Consider the following 13,356-nt stretch of genomic DNA (forward strand, 5'->3'; position numbering starts at 1 on the left):
GGACTGGTTCTACATTTGAAGAGGTGCCAGGAGTCAACAACCTCTCAAGTGCACCTTTATGTCTTTTAATCCTCTCCTCTCTTTCTATTTTTTCCATCTGCACCCTCTTGTTTACCCTTTCTCATCATAATACAATAACAAGAGAACATTCAACTAAATCGAAAGGCAACTTTTTAGGCTCCATCTGAGGCAAAGGCTGTGAGACCCCCCACCCTCCCTGATCTAGTGACCCTGGCTAGGGCCTCAGAGCACAGCAGTCCCTCCCATAAATAATAAAACCCCTCATTGGGTTTCATAGAATCATAGGACTGGAAGGGACCTTGAGAGGTCATCTAGTCCAGTCCCCTGTACTGAGGCAGAACTAAGTATTATCTAGACCATCCATGACAGGTGTTTGTCTAACCTGCTCTTAAAAATCCCCAATGATGGAGATTCCACAACCTCCCTAGGCAATTTATTCCAGTGTTTAACCACCCTGACAGTTAGGAAGTTTTTCCTAATCTCCAGTCTAACCCCCCCTTGCTGCAATTTAAGCCCATTGCTTCTCGTCCTAGCCTCAGTGGTTAAGAAGAACAATTTTTCTCTCTCCTCCTTGTAACAACCTTTTATGTACTTGAAAACTGTTATCATGTCCCCTCTCAGTCTTCTCTTCTCCAGACTAAACAAACCCAGTTTTTTCAATCTTCCCCCATAGGTCATGTTTTCTAGACCTTTAATCATTTTTGTTGTTCTTTTCTGGACTTTCTCCAGTTTGTCCACATCTTTCCTGAAATGTGGCGCCCACAACTGGACACAATACTCCAGTTGAGGCCTAATCAGCACGAGTTTGTTAGTCTTTATAATCAAAGAGCATCATACACCATCCACCTAATTGTAAACAGCAGCACCATATGTAAAACTCATGAAAACTCATGGCGATCGGGGAGGTCCCGGATGACTGGAAAAAGGCTAATGTAGTGCCCATCTTTAAAAAAGGGAAGGAGGAGGATCCCTGGAAAAATCATGGAGCAGGTCCTGAAGGAATCAATTTTGAAGCACTTAGAGGAGAGGAAAGTGATCAGGAACAGTCAGCATGGATTTACCAAGGGCAAGTCATGCCTGACTAATCTAATTGCCTTCAATGACGAGATAACTGGCTCTGTGGATGAGGGGAAAGCAGTGGACGTGTTGTTCCTTGATTTTAGCAAAGCTTTTGACACGGTCTCCCACAGTATTCTTGCCAGTAAGTTAAAGAAGTATGGGCTGGATCAATGGACGATAAGGTAGATAGAAAGTTGGCTAGATTGTCGGGCTCAACAGGTAGTGATCAATGGCTCCATGTCTAGTTGGCAGCCGGTATCAAGCGGAGTGCCCCAAGGGTCGGTCCTGGGGCCGGTTTTGTTCAATATCTTCATTAATGATCTGGAGGATGGCATGGATTGAACCCTCAGCAAGTTTGCAGATGACACTAAACTGGGAGGAGTGATAGATACGCTGGAGGGTAGGGATAGGATACAGAGGGCCCCAGACAAATTGGAGGATTGGGCCAAAAGAAATCTGATGAGATTCAACAAGGACAAGTGCAGGGTCCTGCACTTAGGATGGAAGAATCCAATGCACTGCTACAGACTAGGGACCGAATGGCTCAGCAGCAGTTCTGCAGAAAAGGACCTAGGGGTTACAGTGGACGAGAAGCTGGATATGAGTCAACAGTGTGCCCTTGTTGCCAAGAAGGCCAATGGTATTTTGGGCTGTATAAATTGGGGCATTGCCAGCAGATCAAGGGACGTGATTGTTCCCCTCTATTCGACATTGGTGAGGCCTCATTTGGAGTACTGTGTCCAGTTTTGGGCCCCACACTACAAGAAGGATGTGGAAAAATTGGAAAGAGTCCAGCGGAGGACAACAAAAATGTTTAGGGGGCTGGAGCACATGATGTATGAGGAGAGGCTGAGGGAACAGGGATTGTTTAGTCTGTTACCTAGGGAGGTGGTGGAATCTCCTTCCTTAGAGGTTTTTAAGGTCAGGCTTGACAAAGCCCTGGCTGGGATGATTTAGTTGGGGTTGGTCCTGCTTTGAGCAGGGGGTGGGACTAGATGACCTCCTGAGGTCCCTTCCAACCCTGATATTCTATGATTCTATGTAACAGGTCCCTGCAAGTATAAAGCAGAAAGGGGAAAACTCTTCTGCAGCAGGGAATAGAATATCTCTAAGGACAGAACTGGGTGTGGGGAGGACAGTTCCCAACCAGTTATGGCTAGGGAATGTACCATCTCTGGAGGGAACACAGTGTGTGTGTCTAAGGAGTTCAACCACAGTGTATCTTCTCTTATTCTGTTTACTTTGTATCTGCAGTAGCACTGGGAGTGTGCAAAGGGCCATACAAATACCTAGTATCACAGAATTGCATGACCTTTAGTCTGCTCTGCACCAATTGAAATAGCCTGGTCGCTAGGGACTGGATCTGAGGCCCCTGCAGCTGTGGGGTTCGCAGGGTAGGTTGCTACAGCACCGTGCACCATTTGGCTCACTCCTTTTGGTGACAGGGAGCTGTCAGTGGATCTCGGCTTTGCTGGAGAACTGTAGGAAGAGGCAGCTATGGAAGTGTGATGTAGGCAAGAGTGCTGATGCTGGTACCATCTCCACAGCAGAGTCGCAGTGAGATCTTGGGAAAATTACGAAGGTCACCATATTCAGAAATGGCCACTGATTTGGTGGTGGTGGTGGTTGGGGGGCTTCTGGGACACCATTGGCCTGATTTTCTGAAGTGTGGAGCAACCCACAGCTCCCACAGAGGCTGAAAACTCCTGCCCACGGTGCCTCCAGCTGGGCATGCAAATCAGTGGCCACTTCTGAAATCAGAATGGTAGCCCTGTTAGTGCTGAAAATGTTTTTCTTAATCCTCCTACGCCTCAGTCTCCCCATCTGTAAAATGGGAGTGACCCCCTCCCACTTCCCCAGAGCCTTCTGGGGGCTCATTCATGCTTGGAAGACCTTTGGGATCTCAGGGGAAGCATGGGCATGCAAAGCCTGAATATTATTTGCTTTACTAAAGTTCACGGGCTGGGCAGGTGACTCAAGGCTTAGAGGGCCTGGCAGCCTCTCCTCTTGCAGGAGACCTGAGCAGACATTCCAGAAGCTTACAGAATAGCTAGTGCACCAGACTAGGCGCAGAAAGGAGATACTTCCCGAGCCATGGCCTGGCCGGTGAGACACCAAGACGGGGCCCCACATGGGCTGCACGTGCTCGGCAAGGCTCCAACAGACCAGCCGCAGTAGCCATGCTCAGTCTCTTTGTTATCATCTGACTGGTGGGCTGAGCGAGGTGAAGGCTGCCACTTGTATTTTGTCCTGGGCCACAGAGACATTTCTGATGAAGGGCCCAATCCTGCAACTTGCCAGGTGGCAGCAACTCCCATTTATAGCCACTGGGATTTGAAGGAACACAGCCCCGTGCAGGAGCAGCTCAGCTCCCTGCAAGTCTGGGCCCTGAGCGCTCGGTCCATTGGGAAATGCCACACCCAGGCTGAGTGCGCATGGTTAGCCTGAAATGAGTTCTCCCATAGGCACCTGAAAAGGAGGGTTTACTTTCAAAGGTTATTGTTCCGCGTCTGCAGGCTGTGCGCATATGCTGCTTCATTAGACGCAGTCCCTGCCCCAAGGGTCTCACCGAGTTGTGGTTAAAGTGCTCGATCGACGACCAATAACATAACCTCTGTTATAACAAATGACTTCAAAATAGCTTTTAGTTCCTTAAATCTCCCCTTTACGGAAGCCAGCCTCTGCTCACATAACATTTCTCATTTTGATTTTTCTACAGTCAGCAGCATTATGGAGGGATCGCCTTTTGACAATCGAGACCTAGTCATACAAACAAAGAAGAATTTTTGTTTCTGAACAAAACAACATTAAGGAGTTCTTCTTCCCCCATGAAGAAAGCACTATGAGTAGAGTTGGTTGGGAGTTTTTCACTGACACATTGTTTTCATGAAAAATTGTTGATTCATCGAAAAGAAAACTTCTTGTGAGAATTGGGTTAGTTTCAATACATTTTGCTACACAAAAATTTTATGAAAAATGAAACATTTTGGTTTTCTATGTAAGCAGAATCTGAATGAGCTCTCACCTGACATCTAGTGGTGAGCTGTGGAAAAGGACTTCAGGAGCTGATCTCGTTTGCATGGACACACTCACCCTGCCTAGGTGCTCAGCATGATGGGATTGCCTAGAGGACTTTGATCACACGGAGGGCTTGGAGGATATTTGTTGCAAGTTCCTTAATGCCAGACAGCAAAAGGGTGAAAAATACATCCGATGAAGTGAGCTGTAGCTCACGAAAGCTTATGCTCAAATAAATTGGTTAGTCTCTAAGGTGCCACAAGTCCTCCTGTTCTTTTTGCCTATATACAGAGGTTGGAGAAATTATTACAGAGAGCCATCATGAGGGGAGCATTGGTTGTCTGGCAAATGGACCAACTAGATTGGGTCAGATTGTGAGAGGAGTTCAATACAAGAACCCAACCCTACTCCACCTTCGATTAAGGGAATGACAAGAAAATCCACCGAGGTTCGAGAGGAGGAGAAGGAGAGGCAGGCAGCTGGTGGGGTCTGGGAGGTTCAGTCACACCAGGCAACTGGCACAGCATCCATGTGAACACCCAAGGCACTTATGGTGAATCCCCAAGAGGAACTTACCCAACGTTGCAGGTCCTGACAGAACTGGTTTTGTGTTGGATTGTTGAAAAGGAACCCGTAGATACTGAACCTGGCCTTTGTTGCTGCTGTTCCACCTGGAAGAAGGGTTGGTTACCTTTTCGTTTAGAAATTTAAGCAGATTATAGCAAATATTTTTTTTAAAAAATTGAAAACTGGCCAGTAGCGAAACAAAACATTCACAAAGGATCTAAATGAAACATTTAGATTGACCTGAACCAATTTTTTTCTAGTTCACAAAACTTCAAATTTTTGACTTGCAGTCCCGATTCAGGAGGGAAAAATTTCTGACGTCTCAAAAAAGCTCCAAATCTGACATTTTCTTTTTTAGCATGGATCATTAAACTGGATTGCTGTGGTTCTCAGATACACCTGAAAAAGCAGCTCTGCCCTATCAGTTCTTTTACTGGATAATAACATTGAACATTCAATCCTTTTCTGCACCAGGAGGAATTTACAAATAATATTCCTACCCATACTAACCCCTGATGACAGACTCCTGTCTCTACACACACCTCTTGACCATGGCTTCAGTTAGACTGGCTTTCAGCGGGAATAATTAAAATGATGGCAGAAAAGGGTGTGTCCACTGGAGTCTTGTTTACACCAGGTCTCACACCAGTGCTAAGAGCCGAACTGGTGGGCATGAGCCCCGGTGGGAATTTTATTTGTCTGATTTATGTAACATTTTCAAGATGTATTTTCATCATGGATGCAAAACTCTTTACAAAACAATCTACACAGGAATCACTGCACCGAGTACTAGTTGGAATGTTGAAATGAGCCCGCACCAAACAGCCCTGAGGTCCTGGGGAGGGTCTAGGGTGACCAGATAGCAAGTGTGAAAAATCGGGACAGGGGGTAGGGGGGTAATAGGAGTCTATATAAGAAAAAGCCCCAAATATCGGGACTGTCCCTATAAAATCGGGACATCTGGTTGCCCTAGGAGGGTCAGATACGGATCCACATTCTGCAGCTCCTTTTGAAACGCAGCATCTCTTTAATAGTGCATAGCAGCGGCAGGCAACAGTTTGGGAGGGGAACTGTGGAGGACAATGCGTGAGCCTTAATTAGCTCCCCAGTCTGGACCTTGGTGGGGGTCCCATTTGAAAGGCAGGTTGCAGAGTAGCAGCCATGTTAGTCTGTATTCGCAAAAAGAAAAGGAGGACTTGTGGCACCTTAGAGACTAACACATTTATTTGAGCATAAGCTTGAAAATACAATGTATTTTCCACTGAATGCATCCGATGAAGTGAGCTGTAGCTCATGAAAGCTTATGCTCAAATAAATTGGTTCGTCTCTAAGGTGCCACAAGTCCTCCTTTTCTATTTGAAAGGCAGACGCTCCTCTAGCAACATATCCCTTCACAGTATTGTTGCCATCAACACCTCCATCTTCAGCAGCCTGGATTTTCTTTGGGAGTCACCCGCCCAAATGCACCCCAATCCCAACTTTGCTTAGCTGGCGAGAACTGACAGGAACATAGAATGAAGCTCCATTTTCTTCAAGGCCAGAATAAATGGCAACGTAGTAGCAAAAAATCTTGTCAAGTGCAAGTTATTACACGGCATCAATGCTTGAACCTCTGCTGCTTTTATCCTTATCGTTTTGGAGAATACTGAGGTTATCAAACAAATTTAAGCAACCACATCCCTCCACCACCCGTGCTTTGAGACCAGTGCTAGGCGAGCTCTGGAAGAGTGCAGAGTACTTTTGTTATGTCATGTGACTACATTATATTTAATGAGAACAACAAGGGAAGAGTGAAGCATCCCAGTGCATGAGGCTGTATCCTTTTGGAAAGCAATATTAGAACTTGAGCAATGCAGCTGATTGTCTGAATAACTTGCAGCTACAGTACAAGGGAGATTAGTTACTATTTTATTCTCATGGACCTACACTTGTATTTCTTGTGCAGCCAAAATTCCCCTTGACTTTAGGCCCTATACATGCATATATTCTCTCCTAGTGCAAAGCACCATCGAAGCACATCACAGTGAACAGCAAACACAACACACAAGAGTCATTGGTCAGCAATCTTCCTGCACACTTTGGTCTTCACACAGCCTTAAGAAGTGCACCATACTGCTTCCTGTCCACTCAGCCACATCCTTGAACCACATTCGCCGCGGGCGCCTCCTGCCCTGGCATCTGGCTCCAGTCCCTGCAAAACTTGCTTTGGCAATCTTCCTCCGCGCATCCTATCCACATATCCTGCAAACTCCAGCTTTCTTCCTCTGATTGTCCTGATGATATCAGGCATCATTCTCCTTATGCTGTAGATTTGGGCCATTACCTCCTCATTATTTGTGTGCAAAGTAGAACTAACATGCAGCAATCACCTGCAGCATTTCAACTAGAAGGCAACAAACCTCTTAAAATCCTGATTCCTTAAGGTCCCAGTCTCATATGTATATAGCAAGATGCCAGAGACAAGAGACTGCGGCAATTTCATTGTACGCTTCCAAGTAATACCTTTCATTTATGGACCTAGGACAAGTCATTAACTAAACATGACTAATTACATAGACCCTCCTCAACCTTTTACAAAGGGCTGTTGACAGGTCAAATTAGGGCTAAAGTTTAGGTTTTGTAAAATTAAACTTTTATAAAAACTTCTCTCGAAAGAAAGTCCTGTCCCTCTGATTTTGGTGAAAACAGATTTTGTGGGGATTTAAACATTCTCCTGCAGTGTTTGCAACTCATCTATTGCAGCATTGTGTGAGAGAAATTAACTAGTCTAGTCTAATTACCTGATGGGAGAGTAAATAATCAGTATTTATTGGTGAAAATAAATGAGGCTTTTAGAAATATTTCCATTTTAATAATTTAAGGTGTTGTTCTTACCACCACCAAGGCAACTTCTCTTTCTATTATGATGTGATCTGTAACCTGGCAGCGTCTCTTTAATCTTCGTGCAGACTTAATGATATATTTGTGATCGATTAATGTAGCTGCAATATACGTTTTTGAAGGGATGGGAGAGGGTACAGGGCTAATGTATTTTGATGAGATGTAAAAGCAGAGGAGATGAATTTATCGTTTAAATAATAATTAAAATGATATTTTCTAAAGACTGAATTTTCCATATGTAGAGAAAGAGGGAGAAAGACTCCTAGGTGAGAGCCACTGGGCACCTGGCGTAGGGCATCCTCCTGCTCCCCGGAAACCACTGGGCATTTTGCAAGGCACACACCCTTCCTGCGCTCCTGGAAAGGGCTCAGATGCTGTGGTGACAAGGGCAGCGTAAGAACCTGAATAGAAAATCAGCATCGTCCCATGGACTCGAGTGGCGCTGGGCTCATCTACGCCAGCTGAGAAACTGAGCCTCGTGCAGAAGGGCCACGCGCGCAGGAATTAGCCCTGTGTGACATTCCCTGAAGCTCTTCAAACAAAACTATCCTGTCCAGGCAGCTGCAACTCTGCCCGGTGTGGTACTTATTAGCTCAAATTATGATTAGAACCCCCTCCCCTCCAAAACTTGACTTGCTTGTTTAAATAATAATAATAATAATACAAAAGGATTAGGGGGAGCTCCCAGACATCTGTGCCTGGCCTAACTTCCCAGCATGTCAGACAAAGGCAGGAGTAAAGCAGAGGCACCCTCAGCCCAAAGGACAAAACCTCCCCAAACCCCTGAGGTGAAGTCAAAGGCATTGGCAGTACTTGACATGGCACTCAAGTTTGTTTACCAACTTTTCAGGGCCTCAGGAATCATTCAGCGTAGATAAACCAGAGGAGACGTGAGCGAAAGCTATTTCCCCAGAACTCTGGGAACGCAGCAGACCATTACGGTGAGTCCAGTGCAAGGCAGGGTTATAGAACAAAGCAGACCAGCCTGGCTGTAAATACGATGCTGACCATAATGATAATGCCCTGTCTTCTTCACATCACAGGTTGCAGCCTCAGCTTTACAAAAACAAACAGGCCCCGTATCCCTGCTCTGAAAAGCTTTGGAAAAGACCTAGACAAAAGGAATGATCGGCTGAGAGAGGCTAAGGGCCCGGTTCACTCCTTCCAGCAGTGTGACCCTACTGGAATCAGTGGAGGGAGGAGAATCGGGCTGGGATCATTTCAGTTACCCACAGTCTGCTGCATCAATTTGATTCTACTGTGTTTGCTGTTTATTACTCAGGGGCAAACCCAGCCCCCTCCCTGTGGTGTGCAGGGCTGCTCTGAACTCACAGCGCTGCACGGAGCCCTCCTCTAGGCAAGCCCCCTGCCTGGCAGACAAGGGGACAGGATCCAGAGCAGAGGCTCCATTCCTAGCCTACCAGATGTGGGCTGGGATACTCAGCCTGTTTAACACCCTTCTGCACTTGGGAGGGGGTTCCTTCCCTTTCTCCCCAGTGTCAGGACTAGCAGCTGGGGCTGCCTTTGCCCCAGGTTAGTGCTGGGGGTGGGGGGAGGGCAGTGCTCTCTAGAGGAAATGGTGCAGTGCCATGAGTAAACCCGTGCTGAGCAATTCACCACATGGCTCAGGCAAGACTCCCTGGGACCTGCCCAGCTCTGTGGGAGACTCACCCCAGGTGACCGGGGTGGCAGGGTGGTTAGACATTTGAAGTCCAAACCCAGTTTTGTTGAAAGTTTCACTGATCAAAATTTCACCAACAGGCAAGAAAAAATCTGGTTCTGTCTGATCCAAAGCTCCTCCAGTCCTGACGAACCCCTCCGGCAGGTTATTAACACCGCGGACTCGCACTGGTTATTGGCTGCCAACACGACAGACCCTCAATGGCAGATCAAAACCTGAGGGCATGAAACTTCCGTGAGGGGCACACACAGTACAACCATGAGGGCCCTCTGCAGCACCCCCTGGCAGCATGCGTGCGTGTTGGCACTTACAGCCTGTGCCCAGCTGGGTTCCCGTGGCCAGTTGTCGGCAATAGGCTGCAGGGAACAGTACGTGTGCCTGGCTCAAAGGCGAGTGTGTTGGTGTGAGGGGTATGTGCCCAGCAAGCAGCCGGTAGCTCTGGAAGGGGGATGCACTGCAAACAAGAGGTTAGTGTGGGGAGTTTGGGAGCTTGAGTTCAAATCCCAGCTGTGACACAGGTGTGCCGCGGGGTCTGGGACTAGGCACCGAGGCGCTCAGTGCCCCAGCGTCCATGCTGTAAAATGGGGATAGTCTCACTTCTCAGGGGCACTGATGGGGCAATCGTGCCCTCCTGCTGAAAACGAGAGAAAATTCAGGAAGTGTAAACGTGGTCTCACATGCGAAAAAGGGTCGGGCTCACTCCCCTGTAGAATGTGGTTAGGGAGCTGTGTCTCCCACCCCCCCGCCCTCCCCGCACAGGCCACCCTCCCATCGCTCTGGGGCTCGGGGAGCTAGCCTGGGGCAGGAGCTGGCGGCCGCTGTGGAGGGACTCTGGGCTCCAGCGGGCGAGGGTGGGGAGGTGGAAGGGGCGTGGCCTCAGATGGAAGGGGCGGGGCTGGGGGCTAGCCTCCCCCAGCCGGTGGTTCATGCGCAGCCCATGTTGGAGGGCCGGGATACCTATTCCCTGCTCTCCTCTGCCTTTGGACCCATTCTTCCATTGCCCCCCTACCGCCAGCGTGGGGACGGCTGAGCTGAACGATGCTGCTGCTGACAGCCCACCTGCCCCAGCCCTGGTCCCTGCCGCCTGGCTATACCCCTCCAAGTCACATGCAGCTTCTACATACGTGGGGTGTTGCCAAGACTCCTCCTCCAGCGTTAGGTGGGATTAGCAGACAGGCCTTCCCCGGCAGGCCCAAAGGCTGAAGGCGAAACAGGATGCTTATGTGGCAGATGTAAAGTGTTCTGTAAGTGCTGAGGGGAGTCCCGGAGGCCTTTCTTTCCTCCTCCCTAGCGTGTGACTGTAGAATACCCACCTTAGGCGCAGAGTGAACATGAATTAACATAACCCACTGGCTAAGTGTCTTGCATCCCTCTCTAAGGCCTGGTGCACATAGAAGATAATAGCCTGCTACCACTGACAGCTAGCAGAGTTACCCCGTCGGCTCAGGTGGTAGAGGCCTGTGCTCTTGGGACTGCTGGTCCAGGGATCTCTCCCTGCTGGTGCCCCACAGTGGGAGTGGTTGCTCCAGTAATTAAGGGTAAATCTGCTCCCCAGCGCCCGGGGCACTGAACGCCACAGAACTGGCTCCGCTGAGTGGGTGTGCAATGGTGGGCAGGAAGCTAGAAGACAAATCTGTGCCCCACGAGGGCTGTGCTGACACAGAGACAGATGCCGGGGGTTGGACAGCGCCCATGGACCTCGGCCCCCCACGAGGGAGAGCGTCTCCTGCAGCCCTGATACTGTAGTAGTGGCTATCGAGCACCTCCACTGCTACTCCATGGCCTATCCGGGCAGGCCCCGTGCCACCGCTGTCCTGGCTTGGGTGCAGGGCTTGCCCCTACATGACCGGAAATTGGTGTCAGCTCCTCAGACCGAGGAGTGTCGGAGAGGAAAGTTTGGCCCACACCGTTCAGCCTCGTCACCACCCAGAGGTGCAGCAGCTCCACAGCGGTGCAAGGACGTGGCTGTGGCTGCCGAGAGCAAAGGTCGTCTGCCATCTTGGAAGTTGGGGCTCTGGCCTGCAGGGAGCAGCTCAGGATGTGGCTGGCTGCAGCTAACCCCGGGCTCTCCTGGTGTTTGAATGAAGGTAATTTAGCTGCTAAATACAATCTCTCTGTGACCTTAAGGACAAGCACTGCCCTCCTTTCCTGCTGTAACCTCTGCCAGTGCGAGCTACCACACCCCCTTCCTCTCCCTTTCAGCCGTGCACACGGGGTAACTGTGCTGAGTATTGCCCCAGCTTTAGAGGCTTTCCCTCCATCACTGAAATGCTAAAATTGGTAGAATCCAGCAATTTTTATGTATATGTTCAATTTGGCTGAACAAAGTCAGTGTTGTTAGTTACCTAGCTCTGCTGAGTGCGGTTGGGTTCCTTATAAATGCATCCCTGTAGATAGCAAAACATCTCCAGATGAAACATAAAACTGGCAAATGGACAAGCCCTCAGAACATTGACTTCATCTGCAATTATTTCATTCTTAAAGGGAAAGGCTGCTCCTTGCAGACAGTTCTCTGGAAATCAAAGGACCACAATGGGTTTATTTTGGAAGTATCTTGAAAAGGACAAGGTTTTACCACTCCCCTCCTTGGCTTTCCTGCAGTGTGTTGTGTGTAATGGTCCAGAGAAAATCAATTGGACACTGCATTTTAAGAGATAAGGGTTAAGATTTTACTCTGAGTAACCTGGCGACCCCAATCAATCTCTTTTCCCCAAACCTTCTGAAGATTCGATTCTCCAGTCAACAATTAAGCCCCAATGTCCAAGAATTGCAACAGCTGTTCCAATCAAAACACCTTTATTAACTATTTATTTTCTGATGCGTATCAAGAAACCATTAGCCAACATATTTAAGGAGGAAAAATAGGTTACTGCTTAACTAACAAATCATTCCTTCTAACCTTCAAGGCATTTCGTTGAGGGACCCTTTCAAGTTGATAAAAAACAGATAAGTTATGAAGGTTCCCAAACGTCCCTTATGATTGATTTATGTTCTTTTTTACAAAGCTTACAAACAGCTTGCACCTGCCCAAGTAAAGAATAGCACCTTCCAATGCCTAATGGTCTATTAACCCCCAACCCCAAGTGCAGCAGTGTGTGGAGAGTGATAAGATAGGGGCACAAACTTAGACAAAGAAACAAACCCACTCCTTGAGGGAGCCTGCATCACCTGAGTCTCTTTGAACAACCGGCACAAACTGGTGTCATAATCACTCAAACACCAACTGAATTTTTATTTTAAAAAGGTCTTGAAATCTGGAAGGTTACAAATAAGTTAAATGTCTCCTGAACAAAAATAATTCAGAGACTGAACTTTGGCGCTGAAGCCCACACCTAGTTATAAAATGCATATTACTTACCAAGGGGGACTCCTTTACACAGTCTTCCTCCTCCATGGCAAAAATTATACCTGCAGGTGAGGATATGAAGCATCCATCGAAGTCAGTGTGAACCAAAGGCCTGAATTAGGGTTGGTACACGGTCCAAAACAGGACCAATAGGTACACGGTCCAAATTAGGGTTGGTACACGGTCCATTTTTACTTTTCAAGCTAATGCATCAAATTCAAAGTTGGTCTCCCATTGTCCAAATACCACACACCAGAGAAACGGTACACATGGACTTACTCACCCACATAAGTGTTTGTAGAACTGAGGCCCTAGCCATTTGCCAAATGTCTGTATTATTTACATCCACATTAGAAACAAAAGAGAATTCATGAAGTATGTAACTAACTACTGTGTTATTTTAAATCGTGAATGACTGGCTGGAATGAGCAAACATCACCCAGCCAGATTTATCCAGGGGATAAAAATTGGGGTGAGCGTATCAAGGAGCTGAATGTCTTAACTCTGCTCCCTCCGTTGAAGTCGGGGGACAGTTATCACTGACTGCAACAGGAGCAGACTTAGGCCAACACTGTGCCTCTGAAAACCCAACCCCTAGTACAAATTATTTACTCATTTCTTTAAAAAATATCCATTGATGGCCTTTGGGCCCAAGCTTACTGCCAGGGAAGTCAGTGTCAAAACCCCCATTGATTTCAGTTGAACAAGGACGAGGCTGGGCATGCACAGACATAAATGGCTAAGTCCTTTTGAGCCATTTCAGCCTCCACCACATGTGTTGCGC

The sequence above is a fragment of the Eretmochelys imbricata genome, chromosome 9, assembly GCF_965152235.1.
Source record: "Eretmochelys imbricata isolate rEreImb1 chromosome 9, rEreImb1.hap1, whole genome shotgun sequence".
Lineage (NCBI taxonomy): Eukaryota > Metazoa > Chordata > Testudines > Cheloniidae > Eretmochelys > Eretmochelys imbricata.